General features: G+C 41.6%; 1 protein-coding gene across 21 annotated transcripts in view; it reads right to left on the bottom strand.

Moving 5' to 3' along the window:
• RBM47 (RNA binding motif protein 47) overlaps positions 1-22701 on the bottom strand; it is an 87302-nt gene that overhangs the window by 22529 nt on the left and 42072 nt on the right. For 2 of the 21 annotated variants that reach the window (XM_068943084.1, XM_068943092.1), the window contains exon 1: positions 1402-1491. The exons of 17 other annotated variants lie outside the window; for them this stretch is intronic. The gene's annotated coding sequence lies outside the window, so the exon portion shown is untranslated. Of the gene's footprint in view, positions 1-1401; positions 1492-22701 lie in introns of those variants that run through there. 2 more of the 21 variants (XM_068943089.1, XM_068943096.1) reach the window with 1 other exon arrangement.

Below are 22701 nucleotides of genomic sequence, written 5' to 3'. Positions count from 1 at the left end.
TAGCATTACAATAAGCTTCTGATAGATGGTCATATGGTCTTGTCTCGATGAGCAAAAAGGACATGTTTTGCAGTCATCTTTCATCTTACATTAACTGTGTTAATTTAACTGAAAAATTCTCTTAACTCTTTCAGATACCAGACAAGGTCTTAGGTGCCACATCATCAGCTAGCATGCACTAACATGGGTCACTGTGCATTGCCCTGAGTGTAAAGGCCTTCAAAGTTCAACCGAGATAAATTTGATTGAAAAATACACCCTTTCTGCAACCAAGCCTATCAGGCCGTGAAGCGTTGTAAAGGGTGGCAGGTACTCTTTGCCGCGACGTTCCTCGTGTACTCTGGACACTGGCTGTCCTGCACGGCAGGTTTGGATGCGCAAAGAGTGCAGGATCGCACTTGAAACGTGCATTTCAGAGCACAACTACTATCCCACCTAGCTTAGACCAGTACACCATTGTATACAATTACTGCATCGGATCTTCCTTTGAATTAACAATCTTCCCATTGGTTTAAATCAGAACATAACTGAACCTTAGTTCTAAAAATTTTCCTCTCTTTTTTTTTTTAGAGATATTAGATTCAATTGCTTTCTTTCCAGATTTAAGTTCAAACTTCACTACTGTTGTTAATACTGATCCCAATAAATAAATAAATAAATAAATAAGTAAACAAGGGTGAACAGATTAACATCACATGTCCTATGTCATGTACAAGCCTTAAGCGTTCCACATGCTTTTTAAGTAGACTGTGAATAGATTGTTATCAGAACCTCATTCTCTTAAAATACTGTCAAATATTCAACATACAGAATGAGCTATATAGACTCATTTCTATTACTGAGAATTAATATCCCTGCTTGCTCAGCCTTCCTCGCCACCCTCAATCTACAAGCCCCAAATTCTGTATCTAAAGCTGATAATCCACTTTTAAGGCTTGATTTTGATGTCAATTCCTTGAGTAAGAGCAGAACAAAACCCAAGTCAGCACAAAAGGCAATGGCGGAAGCAGGTCAATACAAAATAAAACATAAGATGGCTGTTAAATGCCTGTCTTTCACCTCATTAATTTAGGACAGTAGACAGAACCTCGCTGAAACTGATTTTATTTGTTTTCTTCTGTCTAAGTAGTTTAAGTGGCTAAACATATCAGTATTTTAGTTTTAACAGTCCTGACATTTGCTTTGTTACTTGCCAGGCAAATTCTTTTAGGTACTCATTTGTCGAGCTCATAGTTCAAGTTTAGAAGTAGTTGTTTCCTTCTTACACCACTCTTTAAGACCCTCTGATGGAAGGAAAAACCCAAATGTGCTTCCTTGACAATGACATACTTTCAGTCTCAACTACCTGATAAATGAAAACCAAATAAAAAATCCCTACAGAACAAACAATATTTCCCTTACCTCTCCAATCCCGCAATCCAAGTGCGACAGGTTAACAGTACTAAGCACCTTTGCTTGAGCAACCTTGCTTCCTAACTGCAAGAACTGTGTAACCTGGTTATACAGTTTATGCATCGCTTTATTGGTCAGCGAGCGTTAGCCATTTAAATTCCTTGGGAGTCATTTGTTAAGGGCTCTTAGACCGAGGCTAAGTGGGTGGGACAGAAGGGAAAGGGGATGTTAGCGCTGCCAGACGCCGAGAGCTCTCAAAAGCAGCTTGAAAATTAATAGAAAACCATCTGTAACTAATGGATTTTTGGAGGGCTGGGTCAAACCTTAAGGGAAGAAAAGAAAAGGGAAACTTTGCCATTTTCACGAGGAGGAGGAGTTTGAACAGAAAGATTTCATTCAAAATTCAAAACTTGCAAAAAAGGGAGTGAAACATGTACAAACAACTCCTTCCTAGCACAAGGCGTTGTGCAAATAGCTTGAGTTACTCACAACAGATAAGATAAGAAAGGGGCATATTTTGCTCGATGGCGTGAGGTTTTCAGCAAAATCTTTTGCTTTATACACACTTGGCAAAATTATTTTAGGTTGCGTTTAATGGATTTACCTTTGGCTGCAATGAAAATCACCTACGTGAGAGGTAGGTTTACCAAGCTCAGAGGCACCCGGATTGCAGGAATAATTCAGCTGGGGCTGAATACCTGCTGGGTGCTGTTTCAGTTGCAAACACGGAACTCAGATGTGTTTGCTTGAAAGGAAAAAAAAAAAAATTGGTGGAGAAGTAAAAGCAAAGGGGTGGTAAAACATGATTCACGACAGTAGAAATGGTTTGTACATAACAACGGTACATTAGGCCCCAGCAGCACTTAGGCAAAGCAAACAACACACCTTGTCGAGCAGTCGAGAGAAGGAACCGGACTGAAACACGCTCGGGATGATGGATTTGGCAGTTCAGCAGGCAGTAAGTATGACCAGCCAGCGGGAAAAGAGGGAACAGGGCAGGCTTTGGGAGCGGATTGATTTCTCAGAAAGGACACTATCCAGAGATGGTGAAAAACAAACAGCGTAATGCAGAAACAAAACAACGGCAGGTTACAGTCCTCGCTCAAGCTGGCTCTAGAAAGCTCTTCCACCATAGCGTTATCAGTTTTTCAGAATGATGGCTCGAAAGATACTCGGGACCGCTACGACAAGGCTTCGTGAGAGCTGTTTCTGCAGAGGTTTCAAGGGTACGTTAAGCTGCAGAACTCTCAAGGGGCCACAAGCAGATTCCTTTCGGGTAGTTTTACCTAGAAATTAGGGCTTGGCCTGATCGCTGTTTGAGTTTGGCACAGTGGAAGAGTTTGAAAGTTCTATGAATTCTCATTAAAAGGAACATAATTATAGCGCACCCTCATTTAACCATATCTGATTGTAGCAAACAGAAAATTAAAATCTGCCTGGCCAAAATATTTAATTTAACATGCACACACACACACACACACCCCCTACGTACCTACCGATCTACCTATATATCTATCAGTGATTTTTAACAGTAGATTCACAATTTGGTTGCTTTCTGGCATATCTATTCCTTTCTTCTTTTTCTTTTTCTTTGCAAAAGTAAAGCCCAGTCCTAGAGACCACCAGCAAACAGGCGGTTTTGATCCTGGTTTTCAGTCAGCGCACTGGAAGAGAGTACTCCAGGAGGTATCACGGTGTGCTTGCCTTCTCCTTGCCCTTTTCTCCAGGCATCAGGCTGCAGCTGGACACAGGGCACTGGGCCAAGTGGATTTTTACTCTGACCAGGTACTGGTAATCTCATGTTTCTGTTTCAAATTGAGTTCCTAAAGGCATCTTAGCAAGAGCAGTAAATGTGGCAGCGCCCCATGGACCACAGCAAGGACCATGGCCCCGTCCGCGCTGTACGCCGGGGCGGGAGGAGCAGGGGGAACCGAACCACTGCCTGGTGAGGAGTGCAGGTAGGGGAGCGAGCGCCAGGCAGCCCCGGCGCCTGCTTGCTGGCATTGCCGGGGGGGACGGGAGGTGTGAGCGCAGGGGATGACTCTGCAGAAAAGCAATGTCAGTTTGTAATAGCCGGTGCTTCACAGTGATTTGTTCTTGCTCTCAAAGAGGTTTAATCTGGGCATGCAAAACTTAGAGGCATCCTTATGCTACAGATTCAGAAGCTGCTTAACAGAGAGCAGGAAAAGAGGAGTCAAAGGATATAGAGACTAGAGTTCAAAAAAAAAAAAAAAACCACGCCAAGGTGGAGAGAGAAATTTGGAGGATGGCAGAGATTGTTGTAAAGGAAGTATCTTTGTGGTGGTCCTGAGATTGAACGGGAAAGGCAGCTCTTTTAACTACAACGCAAGTCTGAATGGTGATTGTAATCAGCCTACTCCGACTTTTTAGACTTACTTATCCTCAGTAATGTGGCCATAGTGTGTTAGGCACTGTACAAACACCTGCAGCCTGGATCCTGGTCCCCAAATGCCTGCAGCCCGAGTCTACTGTATGAGTCTTTTATCTTCAGCATTCCTCTCTGCAAATGTTAACTCCTTAGGTACGAGAACGCTGCCGTGCTACTACTTTGCATGTGAAGAAGATGTAGCATGTCAATTAAATATTTTGCCTAAGACTGTAAAAGGAATCAGTCTCAAATCGGGGGTTAAAATCTAGGAGATTCTGCCAAAATTAGAGCCATGCCTCAATCCCACTGACTATATAGGAAAGTAAGTAAGTATAAAATATTTAGCTGATATAAGCTCACAGAACTCCCCTCAACAAAATCAATTAATGTTTTAAAGTTAGGATCCTTATCTTTACTTTGCATTTTTCTGTTGGAAAACAAATTACTCTTAACTTTTAACTCTAAGCATTACAGAGTGAATCTAATCAGCTACGACCATGCATGCACCTGAATGCACAGGGAAGAGTATTCTAGAGTAAATGGAAAGAAAATGCACCGATGCTAGTAAGCAGATGGGCTAATACATCATGCACTTATTTTTAGAAGGATCTTTAATACATCATTTGAATTAGGATCACCTAGGCAGCCAGCTTGGCTTTCACTTTGTACTTTCACTTTTAGCTCCAGCTTGTTGTTAGTTTCCAGGATATGCCCTGATTATTGTTTAGAACAACTAAATGTCAGCAGATCAAGTTGCTACACGGTATTCTGAGGTGCTATTATCCCCAACAGCAGAATTTGAAAATGTATTATTGTGTCTTGCAGGCTCTGTTTTTACAGGGAGCCTAAGAAAACTGGGCAGAATCCTACAAGGCATCATCTGTCTGCCCTCTGGCTTTCCCAGCGTTGGGCACCTGCCTCCCTTTGGTTTCACACGCACTCTGTTTGTAATGTTTATATGGCTTTTTATAATGACTTCTATATAATGGGAGGGATACACCTAGGGTGGAGCAGAAAAGTTTTAATAGTAAGCCATCCAAGCACCAGGAAGGGTAGACTCAGTATGCATGTGCGCACACACACACACTTCTCTCCTCATACAGCACCCTCTGAACTTGTGTATGAATATAAATACATACTTTCTCCTAATACATAGCTTGACTGCAATGATGAAGTGTCACCCTCTTCTATGATACCAAAAATAAATATTTAGCTATTTGCTCTTTGATGATGATGAGCTAAGTAGCGACCAAAGCCTAAGAGATGTGAATGGGAACAGTGCAGAGAAAAGCCCATGCAGTCTAGTCCATGCAGTCTAGACAGCCCATACAGTCTAGTTTCCCATTTTACTATCTCCCATTTCCTTCTATTCTTTCCTGTAGTGCGATTACATGAAAAAGATTTTCCTAAATAATTTCCTCCTGAACACGGGGATAAAAAATAGCTGGAAATTAAGATGAAAAGAAAAGGAGTGATTCACTAGACTGTGCTAATGCATTTCACATGAGGAGCTGCTCCCTGCTGCAGAAAAGGCTGTCAAGGAGACTGTATGCTTCCTGTCATCTGTTACTTTTCTGGAAATAAGATAGATGTTCTTACCTCTGCTTCTAGGGTGCATTAGGTCCCACATTAGGAAAAGCACTGATAAAGAATTGGCTCTGGTTTCTGAGATATTTACAAAGATCAAAGCCAAATGCTCTGGGAGATCCGGAGGCTGATCACAGCCTCATCATTTTCCTGAGGATCACTACCTGAAGGACGGTTAGTATTTCTGATGGTTGTCGTAGGAAATAGGATTTCAGGAGGTATTGCAGTGGGGCAGCTTGGCATCATGTGACCGGGTCGTTGCAGACACAGCAGAAAGTGAAAGGGGAAGGAAAAGTAAGGAGTGAGGAGTGGGTTGGCCTTTATGGCTCCATTTGTTCTTCGGAAACTACTGACAGATCGCAGTGGAATGACAAGGGAAGGTACCAGGTAAAACATTTCGCCTACAGACCACATGAATTTCAGAGAGAGCTGCAAAATCTCTGATCTCAGCCTCAGAAAGTCTTTACATTTTATCAGTATATGCACTTACGCGCTCTTCCTCAGCCAAAATACTATTAGGTCCTCATAATGTAGCACTGACAGCCTTTTTTATTTCTTTCCTTTCCTTTCTTTCTCTTTTTAACAAAACCATTTTGTGTTCAGTGGAACAGGTTCCTACATGTTTGTAGAACCATTTTATTGCCTATTTGAATGTTTAAAGAGACAACATCAATTTATTTTGATGAATAACATGTTCTCTTACACCTGTTCTTATACAATGCCAGTTAATAGTACAATTCTTCATTTCCTGGCTTTCTTAAAATTGATACAGCCCACAAATTGATAAAATTCTTTAGAGACTATACAGCCTGTAATAGGTACCACTATCATATGGAACACACAAACAAACACATATAATTATATACCTCAAAGCAGTTTTGCTACACAGCCTATAGTCTCATGAGGTTTTCAAAGATATTCAGGCACCTAAATACACATTAAGAGCCAATGCAGTTTTTAAAGGTTCTCTACAGAGGATTCCCAATAACTGCCCTTGCAGGGGGCATCTATTCCCCTTCTGCTCAGTCAGGCCCTGCCACATCCTATTCTTTAACCTTTAAAGGACAAAGTTATAAACATGAGCATGGAGGCCCACCAGGGGAAAACAGGCACTGCTTTTAACTGGGGGTTTTCCCTGAATAAAAACTGCAGAATTAGGTCCTGGAAGTGCTCTCAAATGTAATGTCAGCCCACATCAACCTCCCAAATTCCTTGAGAGCAGCAGTGCTGCATCCCACTGCTGCCAGGACAAGGTGGTGCATGGTTGCTGGTGAGGCGGGGTGTGAAGTAAGCTGAGTTTGGTGAAGTTGGGGGTTGGTTTCCTTTTGGGGTCTGCAGAGCAGAGAAGGCCATGAAAGCAGCCTTCTCACAGAGCTGTAAAGGTGGCCAAGGGCACAGCGGTCTTTCCCCTTTTATTTTTTAATCTCAGGTTTCTCTGGTTCATGGGGGTTGTCCTGATAACCTTAACCGTTGCTAGACAAAGTTTTGGATTTATTTTAGCAAACAGTTTAATTGTCACTCTGTAATGAAAGTCAACACAGGATTTTCCCAGGGCGTAGACTAAGTTTCCCCATGTACAATTTTGTGCTTTCATTTAAACCTGGGAGAAGGTGTTAGATCCCAACATTTAAGCAGACAGATATGGAACGAACCCTGTCTAGGTTCATATATTTCAATTAGGACACAAAAAAGATGAAAAACAGCAAAGCCCAAAGTGTTTTTTTAAATGGCCACAGCCATTACATTTCTGTAGGATGTTTACTTTCCATTAAAATAAATACAGGGTGGGTTCTGGATAGACATATCTACAAGGGAGGCTAACATGATGATTGCTTTTGAATGCCTGGGCAAATAAAAGTCTATGGGAAAAAGGGTTTAACACTCACCAGCTTAATTTGGCTGCTGAAGACCAGTATTTCACAGCACAGCTCCACAAACATTTTGAATCGGTGCTGCCAGTTCCAGGTCCTGCTCCTTCCTCCCCAGAGCCACCCCTGTGCACCACTTGGCTCGTGCTGCCACAAGCGTTCGTGTGGCTGCACTATAAGCCCAGGTGAGGAAATGACCCTGGGAGCGGGTGTTAGCCTGAACCCCGATGGGGCATGCAGCAACGCTTGTGCTGGCAGAAGAGAAGGGCGATGGTGGCACTGGTTCTTTGGGCAGCATTGCTAGCTTCGAGTATTTGTAGAAGCATTGGCACTGGGGAAATTCATGGCAAAAGAAGGGAAAGATTTCTTTGAAAGACTTCTGAATCTAGTTTTATAGCATAGCTCCTGCTCTGGAGAAGCCGATGAGTTTTCACAGGAGGTAGATGAAGGCCCTGTTAGTAACACCAAGGAGCTCACTGAACCATCTAGAGAGATGAGAGGGTAGAATAACAAACTGTTACTTTTTAAAAGTGTGGATACAGCCAGTGAATTTTAGTGCTCCAGATCTCAGGAGGCTGCAGGGGCTGTAGTGCAGCAGTACTGGCTCTGGGAGCTGCGAGAGCCCGCAGGGGCCAGCTGGAGCCAAGGGGGGCTGCTGGCCACCACCTAGTGCGGGCAAGGACATCCAGCCGCGCGAGCTACCAACGTCCCCGTTTGTCTTTGCCCATAAAAAGTTCCCAGGAATTTACATTCTCGCCATTTCCCTCCTGGGCCTTTTGGCAACGGAGATCATGTGTTTTGGGGTTTTGTGGTATACGTTTGCAAGAGGGAGGATGGAGACCGTGAAATTCATGTTTACAAGAGTCTGAAATTAGACTTGCAGAATCCAGGTATGAAAATGACCATGGTTAGCATATGTAACCTTCATTTCCTCTCTTCCAGCAACTGCCCTGCTCTTTAACAGCTTATAATAAATGAAAATATTAAGAGAAAAGAACTTTGCCCCCAGCTAACAGGTATTATCTCTGGTCATGGCATAATCTTATCTATTTTAGTTACTAATGTCTTATTGAAAACAAGACAATATCCATCACTCGGAAATCATTTATAAAAGGAGGTTGTCAGATACGGGAAATAGTTTCCTCCAGAAATAAAGATTTATTCTTCTGCTTCCCAGTAATATGAAGGGAAAATTTGGACTAGAGGAGACTGAATGAGTTGCAGGGGCGTGTTTACTACCTCCATTAATTCCTGTGTCTGTTACATTATTTTTTATTACACATTCCCAGCTGACATGTTACAGAATATTGATTACCAAGTTTTGATTTGTCAGGATTACAAAATGCAGCTATTTATGATTCAAGCAGGGTCTGAACTGCTATTGTTCATGCAAGCGGGAGAAAAGGCGTCATTATTTAAGAAGTCTCTAAGTCTTAAATAGACTAAGTTTCGTATCAGTGCTACGCTGCCAGAATAGGTGGGACTAGACTTTATCTATACAGTAAAAAGGTGTGTCCGGGTTGAGAGATATCCTGATGCCATAGGCAGGGCCATCTGCTCTCTCCCTGCAGCCGAGCGCAGAGGTGTTTGCGCCAGGCCGTGCTCCCCTCTTACCCACCTCGCCTCACTGCCCGGGCTCCTCTGCCACCCAGATTTGCACCCTGTCTCCTGCTCTCCGCTTATGACCATCTTTCTAGTGAGGCAAGGTTTAGGTTGCATGGATGGATGGATCTGCCTCTATACTGGTAGTTTTTCCACCAAACCTGTTATATTATAGGCAAGCCCTAAAGCTAGAGCTATACTGAGCCACTTTCCTGGTGCAGAAATACCAGTATAACAGACACTGTTCTCGGTATGAATTTTGCAACCCTGTGGTAAAACCACCCACCGTAACCAAACAAGCCCGAAGAGTAAAAGAGCACTTTCGCCTCCGTGGCTGCACCTGCGCGGGGGCCCGCTGCCGGCGCAGGGTCTGCCGGCAGCGGTCACACCGCTGCCTGCCAGAGCTGCTCCAGGTCACCCTGCAGCGCAGAGCTGGCCTAATTAAACTTGAAAGTGCTCAGGGACTGTGTTAAGGCAGCAGCAGCAAAACCCCACAATAAGGTAGTTTTTTTACAGGGCTACCCTTCTGCTATAAAACACGTCTCTCTCAGAGAAAAACCTTGGAGCACTGATGACATAACTCACTCCTACCGACACTTGACAAGATAAAACAGGCAAAGCATCTGTGATTGCAAGGACCATAATAACGGAAATGTTTAGGAATGAGAAGAATGGTCTGAATGGGTGTAATTATTAAAGACATTAGTAAAATTGTTCTTTCCCTTCCTTATTTCAGAAATTGCTTCTGCACTGACCTAGGATCTGTTGCTCAGTTTGAAAGACCAAGAGGCAGGAGCTGCCCACGGTGGGCAAATCCACCTTGTTTAGGGGGAAGGAAAAGCCTCCAGCTAAAAGACTTGTGTGCTGGGCTGTACTTGGGAGCACACTCTGGCATGTTTTATTTATTAGTAGAGGTGCACCTGATGGGAACTACCATCCTCAATTATTAGACATAAATAATGTTCAACATGCTTCTGAAATGTTAACTGTTTGCAAGGAAGCATCTGCAATTAAACAGGAAATGGCAGCTTGTCAGTGAGTTAACCAGGTGACAGATGACTAATTCCTCAAAGATACTGCCTTTTTTGAAAAAGCAGTTAAAATCTTCTCAGGAACTTTAAAAGGTCAGTGACTCTTTACCCCTTACCCTTTACGCTTTTCAACAACATCCACGGCGAACTTTTAAAGGAAACATATTTAGTGGGAAAAATGCAAATAGGCTGCATTTAAAGAAAGGTAAGCGTTTTACCAGCTATGCAGAGAAAGAGCTGCTGCAGTTGCTGCACAGCTTAAGACGGTTGAAATCTGACCTTCCTATGGCTGTGTGCTATCACTAGAGCACCACTGGAGGTGAGCAGAGACTTACACTTGAAGACGTTTCCCATCCCGCTATGCTGCTGGAGACTGTTCCAAAAGAAGGATGGCGTTTTTGTGCAGTTTGTCCCAATTTTACCCAATTTGATTCAGTACAAAATGATTTAGCACAGAAGCGCTGAATATGAAAATGTATATTAATTGTATAAATTAATTGTATAAATTAAATGTATATTATTAGTATGCATTGTAATCTAAATAAACAATTTAATGTAGCAACAGCCAGGTTGCCACCTGTCTGTCACCTGTCAAAATGCTTAGACTTCTATGTCACCCTTAAGGTCTGAACACCTCTCACATATATTAAATTTTAAAAAATCTTTTCTATCTGTAGAAGAAATTATTTGTTTCTTTATACTTAGAGGTGTATGTGAAGAGCTGACTGAAAACTTTTTGGTGTATAATTTATCTGAATGAGTCTAATTTGCTCTTAGTGCCTCATCACCATTTTTGACCTGAACAGTGTTACATCGGAGATTTAATTTGATTCTCACATATGTTTCAAAGTATCAAATCAGTGGTACATGCAAAATAGTGCATTCCAGAAAGAATAAATAAAAGAATCAGGAGGTGAAGGTTCCCTTGATTTGTTCTTTGGCCTTTGTCTCTTCAAGAAAAATCTTTTTCAGAGGATGTGCCACAAGACTGATGAAGAGTAGTAAGGTTATACTGAGGCTTTAGAATGCTTTTGTGTCATTACAATGGAAATTCTTTGGAAATTCTCAATTATTTTGGGAACAATTGCTGTTAAAAATGAAACCTAAGTGGATTAAAATTGCCTTGCACATGATTTCCTAAGTACATTGATGATGCCAGCAAAGGAAAGGTCATTTCCTTATGTAATCACTCAGATATGCCATTTCAGAGAGAAAAAAAAATGCATTATTTTGAATTCTTACATTTTCACCTGAAAAGGCCATATGATACAGGTGAAAAGGTTACTTTGGTCTGTTATTGATCTCTTTAGAAGATTAAACACAACGCTAAAAAGCGACCGTTGAGTACAACATGATGGTTGCTGTGCACGTCTGTAGCGCAGAAGAACGCTTGTGACCTAGATCAAGGGAAGAATTAACGTTTTGGCTTGTACAAGCAAGAGGAGGCCAGACTGTAGCTAGTGAGACACGCATGGCTTACGCTGCAGTTTGACATGACCCACGAGAGCCCGCTGTAAGCGCTAGCTATCACGCAGGCCAGCTCAGTGTTTCCCGCTCCTTGTGTCACTCCCTGCACTTTCACAGCAAGCTCAACCAGGTATGTTCTCATCTTACGCTTTATTTCAAAAGCGGCTCATGCTCAGGAACAGGTTGGCCATTCCTGTCCTAGAGGTAACTCTGATAACACACCATCTTTTGCTGTGAATCATTTCCCCATGAATCTAACAGTGGTCTGAGGGTCATGCTTCCTACCATGCGGGTCTCCGTTAAATTGGAAGGTGGTAAATTTTAGACTAATGAAGGAAGTTATCTATCATGAAACTTACTGCTGCAAGATATAACTGAGAACTAGAGCCTCCAAAATGACTGCCCATTTCTAACGAAGATATTCAGTTGTATTCAGAACATATTCAGCTTCAAGAAGGAAACAAGACTGTAAACTGCCATGTTTAAGACATAGGATAGTCTCTTGTACTGTACAATTTGGCAGTCGGTGTGATTGGTGTGATTGATGTGATTGGTGTATTTGCTGATTAGGAGGACAGATAACTTTGGAACGAGGCTGTTCCATAATTATCTCTTCTTACACTGTGCTTTAGGGCAGCTATTCCTGGTACCTGCACAGGAGAGTAAAACGGATCAGTCACTAACCAAGTTCTCTTTAGCATATTCTGTGCCCATATGAAATATAACCATAACCATAATATAACCCTAGGAAACAATTACAGAATAAGGCTACTAACCTCAAGGGCACTCCCCAGTAGATGGGTGACAGTAGACTTACGCACCCCGCGGGGCTGTTGCATGGGCTGGAGTACTGGCGAGAACAGATCAGCTAAGCTGCGGTGTGCACGGGACAACTGTTTCTGTTTTGTGCCAAAATGCCCAACCTGTCTGCAGCTTTGAAATCTTAATTGAAGAAGGGACTTCTTAGGTCACAGGGAAACAACGGAACAAATTATCAACAGAACTGGAATCATTACAACCTCCAGCAACAACCAGAGCTGATAAAAGGGCATTTACGAAAGGTTCCTCCCTGAGTACACTATGATCGTGTTTCATCAAGAGCAACCAACTTCTCTCCTACCTCAACTGGCCAAAGGTCATCACGTCAAAGTGAACAAAGTCCAGTAGTAACTAATAGTTAAATCCTAAAGCCACTTCAGCTCACCACGAGTAGTCCAGAAATAAAGCTTCTGCGAAATGCAAAACTCATAGATATAAACTATTTTAAGAATTTAAACTTGGAAGGGGAGGGAGTGCATTTCTATACAGAAGATCAGCAGTATTTGCTGTGTAACAGAATAAACAGGCAATAAAGAGACCTCATGTTGTCTTTGCCTAGGAATTAATTTCCCTATTTGAATATGATTCCTAGCACTTGCACACTCTTCCTTTTTTTGATCAATGCTTGGTATTCTCAGCCCCGTTTCCTAAAAATAACCGCACAGCCCAAACACTCGAGGCCTGTGAAATCATTCTGTGCCTGCCACCCCCATTTCCCCTGTTAACAACTTCTGAATCTGCCAGCTAATTGCAGCCAAGCGTCACACAGGTGGACAGATGTCTCGAAGATTTTAAGTTCATATAGCTTTATGGAAATCAGGACTAAATAGGAGAGAAGACTTAAATTTGTATCCAACTGAGAGAGAGGCAGTTATAACTCAGCTTTTCCCCCACTCCAAGGGGCAGTGGCGAGCAGGCGGGTCAGCGCGGACACGATGCCGCGTAGCTCCGAACAGCCCGGAACCTGCTCAGCCAAGCACGAAGAGGATGCAGAAAGCAGCAAGGGAGAAATGCAGAAGCTTTGGGGATGGGAGGAGTTGGAAATATATAATAGAGCTGTAATTATTACGCATTCCTACGGCAATACTGTAGAAAAACAGACTTAAGCTCTGCTGTTCACAGATCATCAGGTTATAATGATGTTAAATCCTGCAGTCCTTGTCTGTCAAATTCACACTGAGATAAGTAGGGAATAAGCATGCTCAAGAGTCTTTGAAAATTGTATAAGTATTTAGGTATTGGCTTGGGGAGGTCTGACTTTAAATACCCGTACCTTGAAATTGCAACAGGTACAAACCAAAAACTCTATCTATCGGACACAAACTTTAATGATTAATTGGCCCAACTACTAGAAATCTTATGAGCATAATTATGTAAAAAAGTTATACAATTACATTCTAATTCTGTGTAAAAATCAAACTTCCTAGACTATACTACATTTTCATTTCATTAAGCCATGTAACTTTTTACAAATTAACCTAGACCCTAAAAAGGGTTCTTTTTTCTTCAGAAACACTGTATTTAGGCTTCATTAAATTTACTGCAGTTACAAATATAAAGTTACTGGGATGTCACAGAAGAAGTAAGGAAAACATTTAAAGGTGTGTCCTGCAGCAGAAAGATTAGAAAAAATAGGATTTTTGCACTCTTGGAATGGGGAGATATGTATGAAAAATCCTGGCTGCTGCTTTTGCTTTTTTCAGTTCATTAGTGGAAGCATTGGCTCCAGAGAGAGCTGCTTTCCCTCCTTCCCTCCTTTTCTAGGAAGAGCACAATGCACAGAAAGAACACAATGGTTTGAATGAGAAATTGTTTTTCTCTTATCTTTTTCCATCTTTCAGTTGCTCTTTATAACAGTGGTTAATTTTAAGGCAATAGTAACAAAGACGACATATACAGAAAGAATTGACCTTCTAATAAAGCAAGAAAGAAACATCCAGGATAGACTGAAATCTGCAGCCAATGATGTCCTTTAATGAAGATGGTATAATGGAACAATCCAGCTAGTTGTCTACCAATGGTTTGGAAACCCCTGGAAGCTATGAAAAAAGCTATTGTGCATTTATTTCAGCAAAGGGAAAGATCAGTTTATTTATTATCCCATTATGGGTGTTTGTTTCTAATGTTCTTACACTCAAAAGCAGTGGAAGCACCAAAACAATGTATTGTTTAATATCAAACAACGTTCTTGTTTCTCATCAGAACAGGGAAGCCAACACTTGCTCAACTGTACGGTCAGAATGAACACATTACAACTATAAATTTAGACTTGACTTATCAAAGAAAATAAGGAACTGTATGAAAGCAGGAAAGAATATAATAAGGTAAAAGAGAACCCATCACTATCTGTCAAAGAGTTTCTCTAATTGGCCTGTCAAGTTGAAAGCACAATGTTTTACAAATCCAAGTATGAGTTTTTAGCTCAAAGAGAGAAACTGTCATCTGGTGATTCTGGTTTGGGGAATATAAGTAGGTTTCATTGCTGTGGCAGAGTCACGTACAGGACCCTCAGCAGAAGTAGCCAGAATATGGGCTGCCGCCTGAGCGTCTCACATTTCAGATGAGCTTTCCGCAGTCCTGGCTGCTTTGGAGTAGTTCTTTCTCTCTTCTGAACACTTCTGATTTTAATCATGAATATTTTCTACCAAAAGTGTGTTTTGGTTAAAAACAAAATCTCAATCAGCCATAACACAAACCCATTTTGTGCTTGTCTCTGTGGAGGAACTGCAAATAACCCCTTCTGAAGGGAGACCACATTTATTTATACGAGGAAAACAGGAGAGAGAGATGCAGGTTGGATTGCACTGTTGCAGACGGAGAGTCCCACAAAGCACCCTGGAAGGGCACAGAGCTTGAGGCAGCCTGGGGGTGTCTGCACCCCTAATGCAGGGCACATTTGAGCTACCTGGACCAGGCCAATTAGACTCATTGAAACCTGCAGTTTAATCAAGCCTCATTGGTTCCATGTGGAGGAAGGGCTAGACTGCTACCTGTGTTGCAACTCTATTAAACCTGGAGAAGGAGCACAGAGGAGGGTGCATGTACCCTTCCCATTTTGGGGAAATGTGCTGGGTTTTGATTCCTGGAGCAGCTTAGAGCAGCCCTGTGTGCTGTGCATACATCTACACTGTGTGATAGCTCCGTTCTCCAGCTCATCCTCTGTCCTGCTGGGCCTCTGTGCTGCATAAGTGTTTGCTTGCTTCTGGGGCCTCTTTTGGACAGAACCAACAAGTTCTTCCTGAAACAAAGCCCAAATGTGGCTCCAGGGCCAGACAAAAGGGACCAGCCTGAATCAGGTTTGGCTGCCTTGTCAGATGCAGCACAGTCTCCCAACAGCACCCCTGCACTGCACCCACAAGTGCCCCTGCATGCCTCCATGCTGCACCCGAACACCCACGCTCAGCTTCATGGCACCGCTCTGCTAGTCTTCAGAGGCTGAGGGGAAAAGAAAAGCACATGAAAAATAATAAGTACATCTTAGGACTAGGAGGGTCATCACAGGGACTAGAGAAGACCCAGGACAAGTGTCACATGGACACAGCCAATCTGCGCTGGCAGGGTTAGCTAGACATGACGGCATTGCAGTGTCTGTCCTTAGGCCCAGGCAGCACTCACCGGCCACGCAGGAGTAATCTGCAAGTGACTGTGGGATCTGCTAAAGCCTGAAAGCTAAGGAGTGATCTTGGATGTTACAACTCTCTCCTCACTTCTCTTTCCTCTAACACCCGCAGTGGGGGAAAGGATGAAGTGATACAGATCTTTGCTCAGCCAGGACTCCCTGCCTTGCTAACGCCTCTCTGCTACAACGGTTCCCACGCCACTGTACTACTGCCGTGGGAGAGGGAGGCAGTAGCAGAGGCCTCAGTTTGAATCAACAGGTTCTCTCATACCCTCAAGCCTTGCAGGCCTCGTGCCGGCTGCACGTGGTCCAAGCAGTATCTGATACCATGGGATAAATTGTCCACTGTCTACACTTTGTTTTCCCATAAATAACACAGCACAGTCAGCACATGTAAGCGAAAACTGCTGGTTACAAAAGATACTCTAAAAACAAATAATGTCCAGTAGGCTAAATAAACTTGGAAATTTGAGGTGCAAGGCAGACATGTTTGGCTTCCATATCTCCAGAGGACCTTGTGTGATTCTACTGAAACCTGCCAGGAAAATGCTACCCTAGGCTGAGGTGAGAAAAAAACTTATTTTTACTCTGATTGCTTTCATTCTGATTACTTGAAATAGTTGTCTGAATCTTAAGCATATAGCAAAAAGGTGGTTCAGTTCTAACTGTGAAGAAATCAACCCAGCAAAAGCAAGAAAAAGCATGGAGAAGCACTTGACCGAAGACTGCCTGCCCGCCTCCTCACATGGACATTTGCAGCGGAAGTGCTTAACAAAAACCCTGGCAAATGAAAATGGAGCCTTACCTCAGGCAGAGAGAGGCAACTAGAGGAGTGAGGGATACTCCATGGCACAGCCTACTGCTGAGAGCGTCAAATCACTGCCCAACGCGAATGAAATACGAGGCTATTATACCCAGCTCGCACAGAAAACATCCTGCTGGTAGCAAGTGAATGGGAAAGTCGTATTTTACAATCAGATTTTAACAAGGGGATTATGCTTTGCAGATGATAGGCTGTACAAAAGAAACAGGCTATTTTTAAAAGTCAAGCCAAATGCTCTGGGGTAGCTAGAAGAGAACCATCTAAAAAGTAGCCGACAGCACAGCTGTGTTTATGGGAACCTGGTCTATTCAACCACAGCATAGTTGGCTCATAGATTTTGAGCACAAGTAATGATTTAATATCTTGACCCAAGCAAGAACTGGAACACTTCGAGAAAAGATTTTGGCAAGGTTATATTTAATGAGTCAGAGTGTCCTGCTATCTGATCACGTTTGACACGTTTGGAGTTATTTTAACTGCAATATAATAAGATGAGAAACTAAGTTTTGATGCTTCCCCTTCAGTATTAATCCATTCAACACTGGCAATGTTTTTGCACTGAGAGTCGTTTCCCCTAGAAAGGCACAATTCCTGCTTCTCCACTGAACCTACTTGGTAACTGGCTCGTCTCCCCTTATGACTCAGATATGGAGCCACCGGAAGAAAGGAGCCTTCCTGTGAAAGCAAATCCTTGACACCAAGGTGAAACCTGTAGCTTCATCTTGCCCAATTCCTGTGGGTTGCACCTGCCTCATGACACCTGGAGTCACACATGGGTCTGCAGGTCTCCTGCCATTTTCTGCTGGTTTTCCTTTCTTTTAGGCCCATGGGAAGTGGGTGGGCAGTGTCACATCTTCCTGGTGTGAAGGAAGCATGTTCTTTTTTACATAAGCAACCAGAGGAATGAACAAGAAATAAAGCACGCTCATGAAGCAGAAATAAACTCTGTTTGAAAGCTGACTCAAGCAGATGATCCAGTCTGGTACATTTGTTTTGATGATGCAAAATGCTACTCTTTAAATATTTTTTTATAAGCAAATAGAAAAATCTATTGTATGTAAAAATACTGCCAGTGTAACATGCTTATTTGAGGTCTCAAGAAGCTGCCCTCATAGCTAAAATATTTCACATATTTCACAAACTGCTTAATTAGAAAAGTTTTTTTTTAATTAAATAAAAGTTAGATGTGAAATGGCCAAATGCCAGTTGTGGAGCTATACGCAAAGGCTCACTTCAGTCATGATCTCTAATATCGAAGCTCCACCTGCAGTTATTAGAATATGTAACATTAACTGTCTTATAGACTCAAGGTGGATTAACAAGGAGAAGCAGCAGGTGGCTGCATTCATTCAGTTGTTTGCAAATCTGTTTATCCAATCCTTGCAGAAGCCCCCCTTACACAAACTTACAGATCTTCCATATTAACAGTCTGAAGGACACAGAGATATTTTCATTTTTTTCACTTCCTTTAAAAAAGGCTTGCCTGCTGTCTCATCATAGAAAGTATTCCATAAGCTAAAAGAATCCTTTTTTTCCTAATCTTTTTTTTAAATGACTGAACTTCACTCCCAAAAACATAATATTAACTATACATAATTTGTGTAACTATAGCTCTGGAAAACCTGAGTTTAAACAAAATAGCAAACGCCCTTGAACCCAATTGGAAAAGCAGACATATAAAAGAGCAGACATAGATCCTATCTCCAGGATTTTGGCATACTCATACAATTCTGCACCTAAAATACTGTACAAATTTGACTCCTTCAAAAAAATCCTTGTTTAAGAAAAATGCTTATCCAGTATATTCAAGAACAAAACTACCTGGCCTCAAAGTTCAGCACTATGTTAAACTTAAATGTCAGTTAATAACTTGGCAAGCAGAGCAATCATGGACTCTGGACATAGAGTCTAGTAAGACTGCTGGAGATCTCCACACACCCACAGCTTAGGGAGAGCTGCAGTCCTCTGAAATGCTCTTGGTGTGTTAACACAGTGCTGCTTCAGTTCATCAGGAGGCATGCCAATAGTGCTCCCCACCTCCAAATGGGAAGGAAAGGGGAAAAACTCATGAAAGTATGAGTTCAGAATATTGCTAACGTCCACAATAAATTCTCAGATTTGCACATCAGACATTTTGACCAAGAGCAGTAATTATGCATACTGCTTTTGAGAGAATTCCTACTTACCTTCTTCTTTTTAACATAATTCTTTAGTTTTTCATAAAACAATTCTCTAGTTAGACTCCAAAACAAGCAAGGTGTCTACACAAGTGAAAGCACTTTAAATCACACCTATATTAACACAATTACAATGTGTTTAAAGTCATACACGTGCTGGCTGGGGCAAACCCTACATGCCTCTCGCACGATGCAGACACAGGTCACAGTAACCTCCCTGACATTACAGTTAATGCACAGGAGAGCTCTCACTAAGCTTTTACGCTACCTTGAAGACACTCCCAAGTAATTCAAGGATTTATTTATTGAAACTTCCTTGTATGAAACGCAAATGAATAGCAGAGCTAAGCCTACAGTATTAAATGGGCAGAAATTGAAAAGATAGAGTTTGCATTTTTTCTTTCCTTAACCAGATTTCATTGCAATGCCTTCCCCCTGTTCTTCCAGAGTGGAGAGATGTCATCATTAAGTTTAAGACAAGGCTCTCTAGGTATCCTGTTTCTGCTTACAAAAAGCTGCTCACCATTCTGTTTGTCTTTTTCTTCAAGTAACCAAAAAGAAACAAAGTCTGCATCCAAAAAAGTCTTCTATCTCTGTGCAGAAAGCAGTCACTTCGAAAAGTGCACAAATGCAGATCTGTACATTACTGCGGCTATTGATAGCCATAGAATTTGTATCCAACATCAGCATTAACTCACTAGCCATTTAAATAAAATATTTTGCAGCAGAAAATAGGTTACTACCTAGAGTGAAAAAAACTTAGCATACAGAACAACACCATCTCAAACAACTGTGCCAGGCTCAAGTTTTAACATGGGCTATCTGTAATTATGGTGGTAGTATAGAGTCACAAATACACTTCTCTATTCAGTCTCATGGCAAAATACATGTATATACTACTTACAATGGGAAAGCAAAAGAATACTTCCCCAGTTAGGTATATTTTTTTCACTTGTTCTGATTAATTAAACTGCTATATTCCCAGCAGAGAGCCACTGACAATATTTCTTTGCAATTTGCAAGTACGGTACTCTTCTCTCTCTATAACTTTATGCACTGACTTCCTTTTAATACTTTCTTTTACTCTTTTGGCTGAGGAAAGCATTGAACTCCTTTAAAAGCCCATCTAGTTGGGTTTTGGAGTTTCGCAGCCACAGTCACACCTCTACGCACTCCCCCATTCAGAACAGAAAACAATGAGGCCAGGAACTCCCACAGCTGACCTCCAGCTTCCTGGGATCACTTTTCGTCTCATGGGCCTTTATTCGCAGGGCAAAAGTCTTGTTGAGGGGAGGATGGGAAGAATGCTTTAAAGAATTTCCAGTACAAAATGGACCAGGAGAATCTCCATTGATTTTAGTCAAGGGTAAGAGCCCATGAGGGCTTTGCGGAAAAGGAATTTAGCCAGTTGAGCCTGTCAAAATAATTTTCTGTTGGATTTACTGACCATTTATTTCATCTCTAGATTGCTCTGTAAAAAGAACAGAGCACACTGCCTATGAGTATCTGGAAGTCCTTCCCCCTCAAGTGTAATACATCTGATATTTTGGTATACAGATGATATTACAGGATACTGAACCTTAAGGTATTCTGGAAATCAAAAGATGAAGGAAAGGGAGAAACCAAGAAGACATGGTTGTTCAAGGCCTTTATATCGATCCTCAGCCCTGTCATCTCGGATTTCCATCTGGATGACGCTGCTCTAACACGGGGTGTGACAAGCCTTCAATGCAAGCAACTCTTTTCAACTTCCAGATACCTCAACAACAGCTTGCCACTCTTGCTGCTCTCTAATTTCTCTTTTTCTACTGCTCTTCTCATTTGTGTCTATGTTTTTGCTCCTTTCGGTGGTATTTTTGCACAGGGTTGTCTTGGGACACTGGGTGCCTAAAGGCCTATTACTAAGCATAGCCTGATGAAGCCCCATTGGTATGCGGTAAGTAAAAGTAAAGTAGTTCCCAAGAATAACATTAGCAGGAAAAAACACTATGCTAGGTATCAAGATTTTAGTTATCAGTCCCACTAATCAACACCAACAGATTGAGTAATTCCGCTAAATTCAACTTGAGGCTGACTATCCACGTCCATAACTTTCCAGTGTCACATCCTTAGTCTCATTTTTGTTTAGAAAGTCAGCTGTCTATGCAGAGCTAACTACAGATGTGGTTTGAGCATCTCTGAGAGCAGCTGAAGTAGACCAATGTAGTAGAAGACCAATGAAGTAGAAGGCCAATGGCTGCCCTGAGTAGTGCTTGTGTGTGGAAACATTAACAAAAGTGCCATAAACTAGGTTAGAAAAAGCCTTTTCTATGCATGTCAGAATGTTTACCCAGCAATTTTGGCTTTAAAGTGTACGTAGTTTTTCAGGTGAAAGTATTCTGTTCAGTAAACTTAGCATGATCCCAGCTGACAGTCTGTCTAAGGGCTGTACTTGGAGGAAAGAGGTACACTTTTACTGGAGACGGTTATGAAAATACATCACTGCTCTAGTGCCAGAGTATTTGTCTGTTAGGAGGTGGGAAGGACTAGAATCAGGAACAGTTCTTCAGAAAGGATGAAAAGGCAGTAATGGCTTCACATCTGCAGAATATGGTTTCCTTCACTCAGCCACTAAAGATTTTAGTTTGAACAACGTGGATTTATTAAGCCAAATGTTCATTAGATACAAGAGAGGCAATCCGAGGAACTCTCAGACTTGATTTATTCCAAATATGAAAATTAAATGGCACTGCAACTTTTGTACAGTGCCTTTTCCTTTTGTTCTCTTAGCCTGCGAGCTGCAGTAAAACTCTCTGAAGAAGAGCAGTAAGTTCACATAAGTCAGGTTATTGTAGTATGAGAAGCAAAACTTCATTTATTTAGCCATTTTTCAAATTATTTCTTCTAAAATGATTAGTTATTATTTCTACTTCTACCTTATAGTATCTAAACAAATTTTCACCACATTGTAATATTGATTGATATTGACAGCTGTTACGAAATGTTGGAAGTAAAGGGAAACTGTGACCAAGCACTGGGAAGGGGAGGGCAGGGCTGACAGTCATTTGGATAGATATGTTTAATCATCAACTATATACTGCACTCTGATCTGAGCAACAGACCTTGGATGAGATTAAAAGTTATTCTAAAAGTTATTACTGAAGGCAACAAATTGCATAAAGAAGCATTCTCAGTGAAAGAGCACTTTGCAGATAAGAAAAACTAAATCAAGATCTATGCATTCATTTCTCATTGACATCATTGGGAACTGCATATACATGCACCCAGCACAAAATAATTTTGGTAATTAAAATAATTAAAGTTACTTCATTTCACAGAAATTATATTTCATATTCAGTTGCAATACATGGATTAACATTGAGCTCATTATTTTAGCAAAACTGAAGAGCTGAGATTTCAATGTGTCCTAAGCACTTATGCTCAGCTGGAAATGTGCAAGGATAAATTTATATGTCTATAATCACTGTCTTTTGCTCTTTACCTGATCATTTCATTCACCCCAACAGAAAGAGGGAAGACAGCTTATTGTGACAAAGATAGCTTCTGCAACTGGCAACAAAAAGGTATATAGTTCCCCTCAGGAAACCATTGCTTCTACAAAAGGCAAAAATCTCCCAGTAAAACTCACATTTCTGCCTTAGGGAAATGAACTAATTAAATGCTAATGTTTTAAATTGCTCACAAAGAAATGTGAATGAGCTATGCCAGTCACATGGGCATTGTACAAGAGGACAGCGATGGAAAAGCTTTTCCATCATTCAGGGAGAGAAAAACACAGAGCTGCATTCTAGCAGAAGAAACACGATGACTTTCAGAGACCGCAGAGAAACTTGCTCCTCATTTCAAGTCCAAAGCATTTGCAGTTGCCTATCTAGGCAGTTATCTAGGTGTCATGTGCCTGCTGTGTCAAGTGAAAAACATAATGAT

Source organism: Struthio camelus, chromosome 4 (assembly GCF_040807025.1).
Source record: "Struthio camelus isolate bStrCam1 chromosome 4, bStrCam1.hap1, whole genome shotgun sequence".
In the NCBI taxonomy this organism is placed as follows: domain Eukaryota; kingdom Metazoa; phylum Chordata; class Aves; order Struthioniformes; family Struthionidae; genus Struthio; species Struthio camelus.
Note: the sequence above shows the minus strand (reverse complement) of the source record. Positions and strands in the feature narration are given on the sequence as shown.